The 14389-nt window shown below is 44.4% G+C and overlaps 3 non-coding genes across 3 annotated transcripts; 2 read left to right on the plus strand and 1 right to left on the minus strand.

Annotated features, from left to right (window-relative positions):
- Positions 1 to 5451: 5451 nt before the first annotated feature.
- On the plus strand, positions 5452 to 5542 carry Trnay-gua (transfer RNA tyrosine (anticodon GUA)). Its single transcript is given in 2 exon segments — positions 5452 to 5488; positions 5507 to 5542. It is a non-coding gene; the product is annotated as a tRNA-Tyr (tRNA).
- A 6403-nt stretch (positions 5543 to 11945) lies between these two features.
- Positions 11946 to 12018, plus strand: Trnak-cuu (transfer RNA lysine (anticodon CUU)). Its single transcript has one exon. It is a non-coding gene; the product is annotated as a tRNA-Lys (tRNA).
- Positions 12019 to 12791: 773 nt separating this feature from the next.
- Trnay-gua (transfer RNA tyrosine (anticodon GUA)) lies at positions 12792 to 12882 on the minus strand. Its single transcript is given in 2 exon segments — positions 12792 to 12827; positions 12846 to 12882. It is a non-coding gene; the product is annotated as a tRNA-Tyr (tRNA).
- Between the last annotated feature and the right edge of the window lie 1507 nt (positions 12883 to 14389).

Here is a 14389-nt window from a genome sequence, read left to right on the forward strand (position 1 = left end):
TACGCCAGTTCGCTGAATATTTCACAAAGCATGAAATGCCATGGTTTCACGCGGTTAAACTAAGCTTGTAGAGTGCTAGCAGCAACTATAGCGGGAAGCATGCCGCACGTGACAGGAGTTTCACAAATTCGGGGTGTTGCGTGTTTAGAAATAAAGGGGACCATGAGGCGATGCGAAGCCGCGTTTCGGCATGTAGAGCGGTAGAGCCCGCGTTTCAGAGGGATAGTGGAGAGGGGAAGGGGAGAGTGGGGAGGGAGGGGGGAAAGGGAGAAGAGAGGGGGAGGGAGAGGTGATGTGGAGAGGAGGGGAAAGGAAAAGTGGAGAGGGAAATGAGGGGAAAGGGGAGATGGGAAGTGGAGAGGGGGAGGAGGTGTGTGGAGAGGGCTTGCACATTAAGGGTGGTCACGCCGCACACCACCACCACCACCGGATTGAACTCCGCTATAAGATGCTTCACATCTAACAACGGAGACTATTTAGCGCACCATGAGTTCAGTGGGGGGTAATGACCCAGGCAGCGAATGCAGCACTGCTGTTGGAGCCAATTCCATGTGGATTCTTTAGCACAGCTCTCTTCTTTAAGACACGCAAGTGGGACAAGATTTTACCCTAACTTGTTTCTGATCTAGCCATCTAAACCTCGAATATATGTGTATTCATAGCAATCACAAGGCTACTTATCTAATGAGGCACGGATGTTTTTGTCGAAAAATGTAAAATTAATCAAAAGATCGATTACGCGAAGTCAATATTCCTACATACGCAAGCTCTTCTCACGCCAAACATTTACCTGTAAGTAGTTACAAACTAAGAAATTCAGAGCTCTTCCACTACTAACAAGAAAGAAGCCATCGAAGCTGCGACTATGGCTGGACTATGACACATTAAGTGAACCCGGTTGTTCAAAATTATTCGGGAGCCCCCTTACAGCAATGTTGTGTCTCACAGTCAGGTTGCTATGAGAAATAGTTGAGCAGGGAACGTCGCTGGAACCGACTTTTCTGCAATTGGACTTGTCTTCGTCGGGTTGCTGCCATGACGAAGACGAGTCCATTGTGGAAGCGTTGGCAACAGTGACCTTCCCTGTTCTACTATTTTTCATCACTACACGTATCCATCCCCTGAACTTCAATCGAATTGTTTCAGTTCTGGCACGGAAAACAGCAGAACTTAAAACTTCAGGTGGCATTTTTTTTTCTGCACGCGATTCCAACAGCTCGTTAGAGCTTGGAAGTAGTGACGTAAAATTCTCTAAATTTACATAAATAGTGAAGGAAAAAAACAGCGCTAAAAATGGACGAGGACTAAGGAAGAAAACACGACACAGGGGCTGCGTCGTGTTGTCTTCCTTAGTCCTCGTCCATTTTTAGCGCTGTTTTTTCCTTCACAATGATGAATCACCAATTAGCCCAAGTTTCCGTTCTAATTAGATATATAATGAATTTATAGTATTCTATCGTATTATTATGTGGTGCCAGATGTGTATTAGCGAGCTTCAGACGCTTATAGACCTCAATGGCCCTCAGGCGGCGCAGTTGTCGATACCTCTCGTGAGGCTTCTGCAAGGAACGTTCATCGTTTTGGACTAAATCAGTCTTCATTCCGTGTTGGATTGAAACAGTGTTAGCTGCGCCATTCTTTTCCATTACTGACAACAGCAGCGCAGCAAGCTGGAGAGCTCCTCCTTCGCCGCAACCGCAATACCGTGAAAACAATGCAATTAAGTACAGCGACGTCACACTTCACGTGCAAGTGCTCTACGGTTTCGACGCACGACTTCGAGTATTTTTTTTACAACGTTTGGAAATATTTCAACGTTTCAAGTAACAATCAGCATCCCTTTTCCAAATTAAGAGGGCCTAAATAATACACCGTTAACCAGCTGATTGATCATTTTGTTGGAAATGAACTTTAAAAGCGCGGCAGTTTAGTGCCTGTCTAGAGGTTGGTGGGCCTCTGCATTTGTGAATTCATCCTTATTTTAGTTTTTTTACGCAGTAATTTTTCGGAAACACATTTGCCGCTTTTGTATTAAGGACATTTCTAACCTCTCCCTGATTTCGTGTCTCGAACAAAGCTTATCTATTCAAAAGGCGGAGGGGCAAATAAAAAAAAAAAGAGGACACTCCGTCGAGCCGGATTCGAATCAGCGACCTATGGATGTCCATAGCAAGCAACCTCTACAGTTCCCCTCTCTGCCAACCGAGCTATCGACGGGGATAACTCTGCAATGCCTTCTTGCTACCGCTACACCGCCACAGCTAGTGCGCTGCATAAAGCCTGTTATACGTGCAATACGTATAGTTACATTTGACTGGACATTGCGTGGTATCGGTGCGAGCTTGCGCCACATTTATTGTTTAGTGAAAGTCGATGTAGATCCTAAAATTCTTGGCTCACACCCACCCTGGGGGATTGGCCAAGAATCGGGTTGCTTGGTAGATAGATAGATAGATAGATAGATAGATAGATAGATAGATAGATAGATAGATAGATAGATAGATAGATAGATAGATAGATAGATAGATAGATAGATAGATAGATAGATAGATAGATAGATAGATAGATAGATAGATAGATAGATAGATAGATAGATAGATAACTTTATTCGGGTCCGGAAGAATATTCACCCCGTTTTTATAGGGGCAAGACTGCGGGCCGCTCCCACGTTGGGACAGGGAGTCCAAGCCTCACCGCCGCATCGTGGGCCTTCTGGACAGCCCGGAGTTGATCAAACCAGTCGTGGCTCGTGAGGAAAGTAGAAAGGGCTTCCTCCGTCAAGCCGTGATCTGTGTGGCGCTGCAAAGAGGGGCACGCCCAGAGCATGTGCTTAAAGTCGCGAACCGCCCCACAGTCGGGGCACAGAGCGGAGACCTCTGTGTACCTACTGAAGACGGAGAGTGTGGGATACGACTTTGTCCGCAGAAGCGTGAGAGTCGCGGCCTGGGGCCTCGTGAGATTTCGATGTGGCAAAAGGAAAGCCCTGCGGCTCATCTGGTAGTGGCTAGTTATCTCGTTAAAGGTGGAGAGAATGTCCCTGAAGCGGGGTGGGTCAGCCTCCGAAAGAGGTCTTGCCGGCTGCGCCGGGGCACTGGGAAGCCGATGTGCCGGGTGGGACCGGCGACGGGCTTGGTCCGACCTTTTCGGAGGTTGCTTGGATAAAATATTTAAAATATAGAAAAGAGCATACTTTTTCTTTTTGTTTAATAAGATTTGAATAATCAGAATTATTTTTTTAAAAAGAAAAGGTGGGTCGAATCGATTCTAAGCGAAATGGAATTATTTTAATAACACAAAAGGAAATATAACAGAGCCTACTTTGGTTCACTAAGAAGTTTCGGATCCGTGGTTATTTTGTAAATCTCACTGACTGTGGTACGAAATCTTGAACAGCTTCGCACACTTTCCCGTCGCTGTGCCCAAGGGTCAGTGCACCTAGGGATAGTAAATTTGAAGGTGTTAAGTCTAATCCAATGATGCGCACCGGTGTTTCTAGAGATCTCTTTCTTGATGCGGAAAATCTTCGACAAGAGATCAGAAAGTGTTGTATTGTTTCATCTTCCCTACAATAAGAACAAAACACGGATGCTGCCAAACCAGCTCTGTATAAATAAAAACTCATTGATGGTATGCGACAGCGCAGCCTAGTAATTATAACTTCAAGGCCTCGAGGATGACAGAATGTATAGGTGACTAAAATTCGCGGAATTTCTTAGAGACGATATCCATAATTCTCGCATCATCATCATTTGCCTCCGAAATTTAGCCGCTATATACGATAAAAGCTGATGTAGAGAGAATATTAATAGCTGATCCTTCTAACGAGGCCTTCGCCAGTGCATCAGCCTTTTCACTTAGAGATAGGCCTCTATGACCAGGTTCCTATACTAAGCGAACATAGGTTAAGTGATCCGGTACTAGGGATTGGAACTCTTTCAATACATTCGAAGCACAAGGTGCCTTGAGCGCACTACACAAGGATCAAGTGTCCGTTAGTACTACTGCGGAGTTTATTGATGTGGTCAGTTGACGAAGCGCCAATACTACAGCTAAGAATTCTGCAATAAGGATGAGTGTAAAATCTGGAATGCGGAGGGAAAACGACCAGTCGAGAATAGGGTAGTATATACCGATGCCATTCTTTTCTTCTCTCTGCGATGCGTCCGTAGCACTGACGACATTGTCTTGCATTCTTCGCAGGTAGTCCTGTAATGTAGCGCTTAACATTTTGCTCGGTAGGCCTTTGGCATTACTAGGTGCACCTGCCTAATTCTTCTTTTTGTTCTTCTGCTTCTTCTTCTTCTTCTTATTATTATTATTATTATTGTTGTTATTATTATTATTACAGTTCCTTTTCGTATCGTTTTGAGCTTCTCTTTCTAGGTAAGTTTTCCGTAAGTTTTTTTTTTTTCTTGCGGGGGGGGGGGGGGGGGGTGAGGGAAGAATCATTAAAAAAATGTGTTCCTTAAGAGACTGGCTGTAGTCGGGCTGTACACCGCCGTGAAGCCTGTGCGACTGCAGTCCTCGCTCTCTCCCTCTTTTTCTATTTAGTTGTCAGCATTCCCTTGCCTCCAATGGAGGGTAGCAGATCGCCGCTAATCTAGTCGACCTTTCTCCAGCTCACTCGCTCTTTCTTACAAGCTTAGCGCGATCACCTGATTTCACTAAGCTGCTGGAAGGACGGCAGAATTACTTCGAGCGCGCAACTCAGACTATCTCTTTCCTTTACGTTTGAATAGAAGCTGCTAGAAAATGAACACGCCTTCCCAGCGAAACTGGAACACAAGAAATGTCAAGAAGAAAGTGCAAAAAGCAGCAGAGACGCGCGCACTAAAGAGTTTTAGGAATTCATCTGATGTGAGTGATACACTAACGAAAGATTTTCGGCGCAAGCTGAGAACGAGGAAAAAAGCCGAAAGAAGACAGGATAGGGCGCCGACTATCATGTCTTCTCTCGTTTTTTCCTCGTTCTGAGCTTGCGTTTCAAGTCTTTCATTAAACTTCGCCCCAACTCGCCCCGCAGCGTTACACTCTGACTGATAGACTTCTGTTTCAGCCTCTTTGCATTTGCTTGAGTCTGCGTTCAGCGGAGTGATAGGCGAGCACAAAGGTGAAACCGATAAATAAAATAAAAAAGGTAAAACTTTTGCGCCTGAGCGACTGTCAGCCTTACTCATAAACACAAAAATTAAGTAATATTAAAATAGTAAATGAACGATTATGAGACAAGGGTACAGAGACAATAATGTGAATTGGAGAAAGTAATGACAATGGCAAACATGAAACGGGTTCAATCGTACATAGAAATTGTGACGCAAGCCGCAACGAGGTCGTTCTCCAGTCGAACTTGTTATGCGTAACGCCGCATACTTCCGCGTACCTGCGTATACAATGCGACGGAGGGCCTGTGCTGGCGTAGCGCTAACAGGAAAGCATCGACAATCGCATCCCCCGTCGATAGCTCAGTTGGTAGAGCGGTGGACTGTAGAGGTTTCGTGCTATGGGCATCCATAGGTCGCTGGTTCGAATCCGGCTCGACGGAGTAATTTTTTTAAATTGAATGTGAGCCTTCTAAAAAGATTTTGTTTTGCTCGGAGCTGGAAAATTGGAAAACAGATAGACAGAAATGGTCTCTTTGTGCGAGTAGATTTCTAATGGCGAGGAACTTGCTGAATGAAAAGCGGAACACAAAAAGGTTCCAGTTGTTTAATTCAGAGGACCACAAAATTTTATACAGATGCTAGATTGTTCATCTGAAAGCATCCTTATAAACGAAAGGTAGTTCAACGCAGGTACAACATTTCTTTTAAAAAATGTTTACACTAGCGCGATTCAAAAAAACAAATTTTACTTCAAATCATAAGAGAAAACTTCCCTTGAATTCCATTCCAATACCTCGTCAGCCCATTTATTTAATTATGGCGTCACATTGAGGGCGCGGCTCCGATTGCGGGTCACGGTGGCCGTCCTTGTAAGGCGGCGAAATGCAAAAAACACTCGTGTGCTTTGATTTGGGTGCACGTTAACGAAGCCCAGGTGGTCGGAATTAAACCGAGTCCCCCATTGCAGCGCGTCGCATAATCAAATGGTGGTTTTGGCACGTAAAACCTCCGCAATTATTATTAATGCTATTATTATGACGCCACGTATTTCAATATATCCTCTCAGAGTTGCGCCATTCTGGCGAACGAGAAGCACTCCGTTGGAAGCGCAGTTGCTGTCGTTAATGTAAAGGAGCAGCGCAATTAACCCTGCATGAAGCATCACGGAATGGAGAATAACGTTTGAAAACAAGGGGGATGAACGTCGTTTTCCGAAGCTTCGCAAAAGTGGCCTGCAACTGTCGGCAAGTGCATTACTCATCAAGTGCGACATAGAATCTGAATGCCGTCATGCTATATCCAAAAATGCAAGGCCATATATGATATGCATCTAAAAACACGAGGGAGCACTATAGGCGAGGATAAATTTCAACTTAAGCAAGACGTACAACTTGCCACCCACTCAGCGTCAATCCCACACACGGTTGACCACGTCCATTCCTGTACCACGGAGGAACTGAGAAGCCGATAATGTTTGTACAATAGACACCATATAAACCCCGAACAAAAAATGCCGGTTAACCTGAACGATGCCATCGAGATTGCTTGACCGTCTATAGGCACCATAGCAACGACTTTTAGTTAAAGGGACACTAAAGGCAAATAACAATTTATGTCATAGTGAAAGCTCAATGTATGACAACGTCTAAAACGGCAATATTATCAACAGCAGTGCCCTACTTAGCGAGAAATTAAGCTAAATGTATCACACGATGAGCGCCACGAGTGGGACATTTTGGAAGTGATCCCGATGACGTGTGAGAGTCCGACTACAATTAATCACTAGTAATCAAACTAGCTCCAATAAAGAAAAAGAACCTTCCGTGCATCAAGAGGCGTAAAAAATGCTGCTTGTTGGTTTCTGTTTGATTCATGGAAAAAAGAACCTCTTTGGCGTTGCAATGGGGAACGGCGCGTGTGGTTCAAAAGTTCCGTTTTCGCCGAACTGCGCTTCGCCCGGCGCACTGCTTCGCTCACGCGGTCGCGACTCAGTGGTAGTTTCGGTATCGCGTACTACCGCGTGTGGGGGGCCCAAAATGGCACGACGTATCAAAGGCGCAAAGAAGCAAACAAAACACGTGACGTCGTATTTGGTGTAGATGCTGAAGCTTCGGGGCCGCAATTTGGAAAAAAAAGGGAAAGCTTTCTTTTCAAGATTTCCTTTGTTCTTTTTTTCATTGTTCACCAGTACTTCTTCACCAAACTAATGTGACCGGAGTTTCAAGGAACGCCAGCGTGAACAAATTAAATGTGCTCATTCAAAGGAATGCTTTTCAAGTTTCAGAGGGACGGTTTCAGAAGTCAACGACTCTTCACATTTACAGTACGATTTTAGATGTGAAGCATCTTATAGCGGAGTTCAATCCGGTGGTGGTGGTGGTGGTGGTGGTGTGCGGCGTGACCACCCTTACTGCGCATGCGCAATCCCTCTCCACTTCCGTCTCTCCTCTCCTCCCCTCCCCTTTCCCCCTCCTCTTTCCCTTTCCCATCCCCCTCTCATTACCTCCTCTCCACTCCCCTCTCTCCTCTCCTCCCCCTTCCCCCTTCCCTTTCGCTTTCCCATCGCCCTTGTCCACTGCCCTCTCCCCTTTCCCCCTCACCACTCCACCTCTGAAACGCGGGTTCTACATGCCGAAACACCGCTTCGCATCGCCTCATGGTCCCCTTTAGCGGGAGATTGTGTTTTTTTTTTCTATTTACCGTTTCTCTTACGCAGCAAATTTCTTCGCCATGCATTTATCGCTCGCCCTTTAAGAACATTTCCATTCTTCCCCTCTTAGTGCTACGACAAAAGCCTACGTTTTGATAAGGCTAGATGGGCAAGACAGAAATAAAAAAAATAGTTTCTCCGTCGAGCCGTATTCGAACCAGCGACCTATATATGTCCACCGCTCTACCAACTGAGCTATCGACGGTGATGAATCCGAGCACGTTTTTTTCCTACCGCTACACCGGCACAGGCCGTGCGTTGCGTTGTACGCTGAAGTAGGCGCTGTGCTTTTGAATTAACAATGGACTCCGTGCGGCTTGCATCACAATTTCTCTACAATGGCACTCGTCTTAGAATTACCATTATCTCTCTGGTGTCCACATTGTTTTGTGTCTATTTTGCTGTCTCGCTGAATTTAGGTCTTTCGAACGTTTATGCTGTTTTTTTGTACATGATTCCTTAAAAAAATTTTTTTAGATGGGACTTTTGGTGGCAACGTATGTAGTGGTTTCAGCAGTTTCAGCTCTTCTTCTAACGGAATACAATAAGAATACGTGGTTGTTGTGGCAAAAGTATAATCTTACCAGTGGCGTAAATAATGGCGGGTCATGGGAGTCCTGACCCAACTTGGGTTCAGGCTGCGGGCAAACACCCCTTGCAAGTGCCTCCCCTTGAGATATACATATTTGAATTGCTTGACAGGTATTGCGCGCTATCCGTAGAACCAACTCTGAAATCTCAAACCCTTCCAACGAGCAGAAACCAAGTGCAAAAGTGAAAGCTGTTTTTCGTTTCAAAAGCCACTGCAGAGCACAAGGTTTCTGGAACCCTGATGGTTGCTTCTGACATGCCGCAAATGCTTGTTATGCTGGGCTTTAAAATGCAAAGTATATAAAGAATCCTCCATCATTTCACATTATTTATTTATGTAGAAAATCTGGTGGAAGCCGTTGACAATGAAATATGTGCGTGATTGTTCGACTATGATTGTATTCTTAAAAAAGAAATCACCAGTGAACATAAAGTTGTTTTACAAGAAAGGTTCCAGGAGTAAATCGCTGGAACGGGTATACACGATGGGAGATGGAGCTGCAGTTAAAGAAAAGATGTACTTATAACAAATATGTGTTAGCATCTTCGTTTGGTGGTTTAGCCCGAATGATACATTAGCTCGAAATATGCTAGAGCCTACCTACGAGCAAGTCTTAGAAAGCAACATTGCCAGCGTACATTTCTGCTATTGGCTGCTCAGTGCTGTTTGGCTAGGCTCCCTGACCAGGCACCGTGGCCCATGCTTGTTTCTTTTTTATTTTATTTCAAAGCACGTTTGTGATTTTGATATAATTAAAATAAAACATGTATTTATATAAATGACAAAATGGCATACAAAACTAAACTTATAAAAAACAAAACAGTAAGTACAGGTTGTATTTTCGATCTGCCCATTGAGAGACCGGACCAATAATGTTAAAATTATACGGACTGGACTGTGTATATACAGAAGAACATCGTTACACCGTCTAGCATTGACGAGGTCAGATCTTATTGATCTGCCTTCCATAAAAACGTAACTGCTGGACGTTGACGTAAGACAGTACGTTCAAAGTAGACGATGCAGTATGGAAGGATCTTGGAATTGGCTAGTCGGTTTATAGAAAAGAAATTCTGCATTGCGAACAAGACAAGAACGAGATACACATGAAAGCAGGACGAGCGCTGAGTTTCAATTGCAATAAGCACAAAAGTGACATATATATGTATTCGCACATCATCGAAAATTCAGGCGAAATCTGTTTCCTACTTCAGATGCATAGACTAGCTTTCATGCACGTAATCTTTCCTAATGGCGATAAAAATGTCAGTTGTTCAGAGCATGTGCTGTGTACTTTATACGCTTTGTGTTCCCGTCCCTGCTGCGCTGCTCTTTGTACAAGACCCTTGCCAAGTAGTGTTTTAGGTGCGTACGCATACTCTGTATTTTGAACAATACAGTGCGCCCTCCCCCCCAATTTTTTTAAAATGATGATTCCGCGGGTGCTGTAGCTACTGTAAATTAATATAACGCACACCTCAGCCTCGCTTCCGAAAAAGAAGTCGAGAATAAGATTTTACAATGTAGAATATTGCGACTACGAACTCGCGAAGAACAACTGTAAAGCAAGCTGCTTTTTCGACCATTCCACGTAGGGGGTATGACCCATCGTGGAACAAGAAGGTGGACGATTTCGCTAAGGAAACCATGGCACCTAACAGTCTAAATTGAAATCAATTCCAAATTGTTCTGCTCAGAGGAATACAGCTGTCCGGTCTGCTCGAAATTGCACAAGTTTTCAATACATTACCTGTCATTTCCTCTATTTTTCTTTGAATCTTTTTTTCTTATATTTAGTTTTTTTTAAACTAATACCAGAGTCCTTCAACGCTTTTGTAAGTTTCAGAGCATTGAAGGACTCCGCTAATATGCATTCCTGAAATTATCAGAGAGAAGTTACGAAACGAAGTCTTGGCCAATACCCCACAGCAGTATGTGTCATAATTTTGAGGAAAGAAACAAACAAAACCATGGCAATACGCCTTGAAATTACCCTAACGGTGGTTTTCTCGTTGGCTTGAACGCACTGATACTTACTGCTAGTGTTAGCGCACTGGGGATAAGCAGTCGGTGCTGCTAGCACGATGCCATGCTCTCGACGTTTGCTTTGAGGTACGATGCGCTTTCGAAGCTCGCCTATAATGGTGCGACACAATGAGTTTTAGCCACGTGGTGGAAAATCTACAAGAGAAATAGTGTGAAAAATACAATGCGAAGGCTCGTTTCATTTACAGCTGAAGCAGGAAAGCATAACACATGCCTAGAGATTAGATGTTGTTCGTACGGATACCTGCCAAATGTGTACTGCTCGAATACTATACAAAGACAATGATAACTATTGGCAAGAACAGGCAAGAGCGATTCAGTTGAAAGCGAATAGGACGAAGGGTAATCACCTATCAATGTTCTCAAGAGCTACGGTTTGCAATTTATTCTTCGCGTCGAAACTGTGGCACGAGATGCAGGTATTGCATTGTTCACGGGCAAATATACAGAAATTTCAACCTGTCTTCGCAGTTTTCGTGTGGGCCTCTAGTTAGGAACGATGCAGTCGAACCAATCTGTTTAGACGAGTAAAGAAAGGAGGTCTGGGACTGCCACATCTTTTCATTCGGCAAATCATAAACAGGTTCTTCTTCTTCTTCTGTAATGTGAGTGACCCTTTTCTGCGCACGGTGTGCTAACTGAGGCTGATGAGGGCTCTACCTGGATATGTAGTTGGTACAGATCACATGAATGACGCAGTCTGCGGATGTCTCAAGGAGGTGGTTATAAGTATTCGCTTTTTGTCTGTTAGATTTTCTAATGAGTATCTGTTCTCAGTGACACCTAAGAAGCTGTACAAAGATGTGTGTGATGCAATTTTACCCGTCCCTCTGTACAGGGCCATGCACAGTAGAGGCCAAGGGCAGGACGTGCTAAATAGGGTTAAAAGAATGCAAGTGGCACCTTCCACGAAGTCCTTCTTTTTTAAGCTTCACACAGGCACATTCCATGCCAAGGTATTCATTGAGGAGCGTGCTTTTTTCTTACCTTGGGGCTCGACTGCCTTATCTGTAATAAGCCAGCAACTATTGACCATGTTTTTTTACATTGCTGGGAGGGCGTGTACTTTTGGGATGTACTACAGAGGACAATCAAGAAGGAATTCCCGTTAGATCCATACGGTATCAGGTTTCTCCCAGTAGGTAATGAGGATGGATCGCCGTTAGACCTAATAATGTTAACCGGCCTCCACTGTCCATGGCGGGTCCGTATGGCGGGATTTCACCGCGATTCAGATGCAAGGCCCGCAATAATGTACTTTCGAGAGTGCATGTCGAAATTTGTTGAATTGCAGAAAACGCAGGAGTCGGTACCTGAGTGGTTGTCGAGGGTGAAACCCTTGACAGTGCTCAGGGAATTTAAAAATTGATGTCTGTCCAGTAGGACGGACACCATTTGTTGTTATTTATGATGTGATGGAATTGTTATATTATTGTGATGGAATTCGTGTCTGAAAACAGGTAATAAAGAAAAAAAAAACGGATGAGCAACTGTCGCCCGGCTAGCTCAGTCGGTAGAGCATGAGACTCTTAATCTCAGGATCATGGGTTCGAGCCCCACGTTGGGCGTCGAATTTTTTTCTATTTATTTTCTTATAATAAATAGCTGGAATGCGGAATTGCAGCTTAATCGCCTTGTCGAGCTGGAAGTAGCGGGTTCCATGTCGGCGGCGGATGGCTCATTTTGAAGAAAACTAAGTGGGAAATGACAGAAAGGAACGCGCTTGTACTTCTTAGGGTGCACGTTAAGTAAACCGAAATAATCCAGACCACCCTATCCATCACGTTGTGTATGACGCAAGGTTGTCGTTTTGGCATGTGCAACAACAAAATTTAACTAAAAAACAGTTTAGCCTTTCTTTTTTGTTCTGCAACGAACCGGTTAGGTCAAAATAGCTTGAAAAAGTGCATAGCATAAAGAAAAAAGATACTTTTACTAATGTCTTCAAAATAAAGTGTTCGCAAATTTTGCATGCCTTTCCCCTCACTCCTTTCCACCTCGCATTTTTGATCACGTTGTAATTGCTCAGCATCTTTTCCTTAAGTAAAATTCCTTTACAACATTGAACCAGAACTTGAGGAATCTTCGAGCTTTCCTGAAAATATAAGAAAGTTAATAATGAAAACTACACGAAATAACAATGTGTTCTTTATTCAATAAGCGGCTTGCTAAAACAATTCATCAAGCTCATGCTTAATTTTTTTCATCCTTGTTGTTGCTTTTTTATTCAGCAAGCAAATCTCTTGGTGGCAGATTTGCCACATGCCCACTAAGGTCACTTTTCTGCTCTGCTCTCTCTCTCGTGTCTCATGAGCGAGAACAAAATTTTAAAAGAAGTTACTCCGTCGAGCCGGATTCGAACCAGCGACCTATGGATGTCAATAGCAAGCAACCTCTACAGTCCACCGCTCTACCAACTGAGCTATCGACGGGCACGCTGCTGTCGTGTTTTTGCAACCCCCACACGATGACAGTTCGTGCACTGCATGAAGCCTGTGCTGTGCTGGACACGTTTGACAGGACAGTGTTCTCGGCGTGGTCGGCGTTACAACTTCTACACGATTAACTCTGCTTCAGTATTACTACACCATTAAGGCGAAAGCCTTAGATGTCTCATGAAACGTGAAGAGTGACTGTCGGCGTAAACACGACTGATGCAAAAAAATATCATGGCGTGATCACGTCACCCGGTGACGTCATCACGACTTCACAGGTCGCCGAAATTTGTCACTGTGACGTCACAACGTAAAGCCACACGATGACGTCGTCACATCACATCGTCGCTTGGTCAAAGGTGGGCCGATCCCGGAAGCACAGCAGAACCACGTGAAATTCAGAAAGACTCCGATGCCTCCGATTCCGTAGCCAGTGCAAAACCACGTTGGGGGCAGAAATGTCTCTCTGGGGGGAAGGAGCGGGGGGGGGGGGTGGCTCGACTGAGAAGAAAAAGATTGACTATTGTCTTCGACTCTCCTTAGGCAAATGCATAAGGGATCATGAGACCTTAATTTCTTGCCCCTATTCACACTGTCTTGTGCTTGTATTCCTGTCTTATTCGAGATAAGCCGTACTGTTCTGCTGTATGTCTCAACTGCTTTTTATGTTTATCAATCTCGATAACAACCTTTAATTTAGCTGTAAATTCACTGCAGGCAACAAATTATCTCATGAGCTATTCTACTTTTACACAAGTAGCAAACTGACCAGTGCAACACTGACGCCTTTCATGTGGTTTAGAGAAGTTGTTTCACTCGCTCCTACCAGGCTGAAGGGAGAGAGAATACTGCAGTAAGGAAGTAGTAAAAAAGCCAACCTGATGAACGTCGGCTAGTTACCAAACACTGCTTACGAGGAAATGCGGACTGGAAAGATGAAAAGATAAAGAGAATGATTGTACGCATTGTACGCCAGTGGAAGGACATGTCACAGAGCCGGTTTAACGCTTCTCTATCGCCTTTGGTTGGGAGTTGCTTTCACGAAGGCATATACAACATTAATCGGAATTATTGACAGTGCGGCAGGCGATGTTTCCGGCACCGAAGAAAACATCGAACACTTGCTGTGCCACTGTCCTCGATTAACCTCGGAGTGATAAGTACTTTCCAACGCATTGCGGCGACTGGATGATCAGCCACTTACCGTGCAGATTCTACTAGAGCACCGTCCCCTTCTCTAGACTGCCCACAAGGCAGTGAAAGCACGCTTGGGCTTCTTGAGGTCGACGGGCTTGTGGGAACGCCCCTGACTTGTGGTGAAGTGAATTCATTGCACGATGCAATGAATTCACTGCCTCTCTCCTTTTTTCCCTCCTCCTCTCTATTTCTCATCTTTATATTCGCATTCCCTGATCCTCAGTGCAATGTAGCCAACCGGAAGTCTTCCTTGTTAACCCCCCTGCCTTCTTCCTTTCTGCGCCCTTCCTCCTATTCATTTTGTTTT

Source organism: Rhipicephalus sanguineus, chromosome 4 (assembly GCF_013339695.2).
Source record: "Rhipicephalus sanguineus isolate Rsan-2018 chromosome 4, BIME_Rsan_1.4, whole genome shotgun sequence".
Lineage (NCBI taxonomy): Eukaryota > Metazoa > Arthropoda > Arachnida > Ixodida > Ixodidae > Rhipicephalus > Rhipicephalus sanguineus.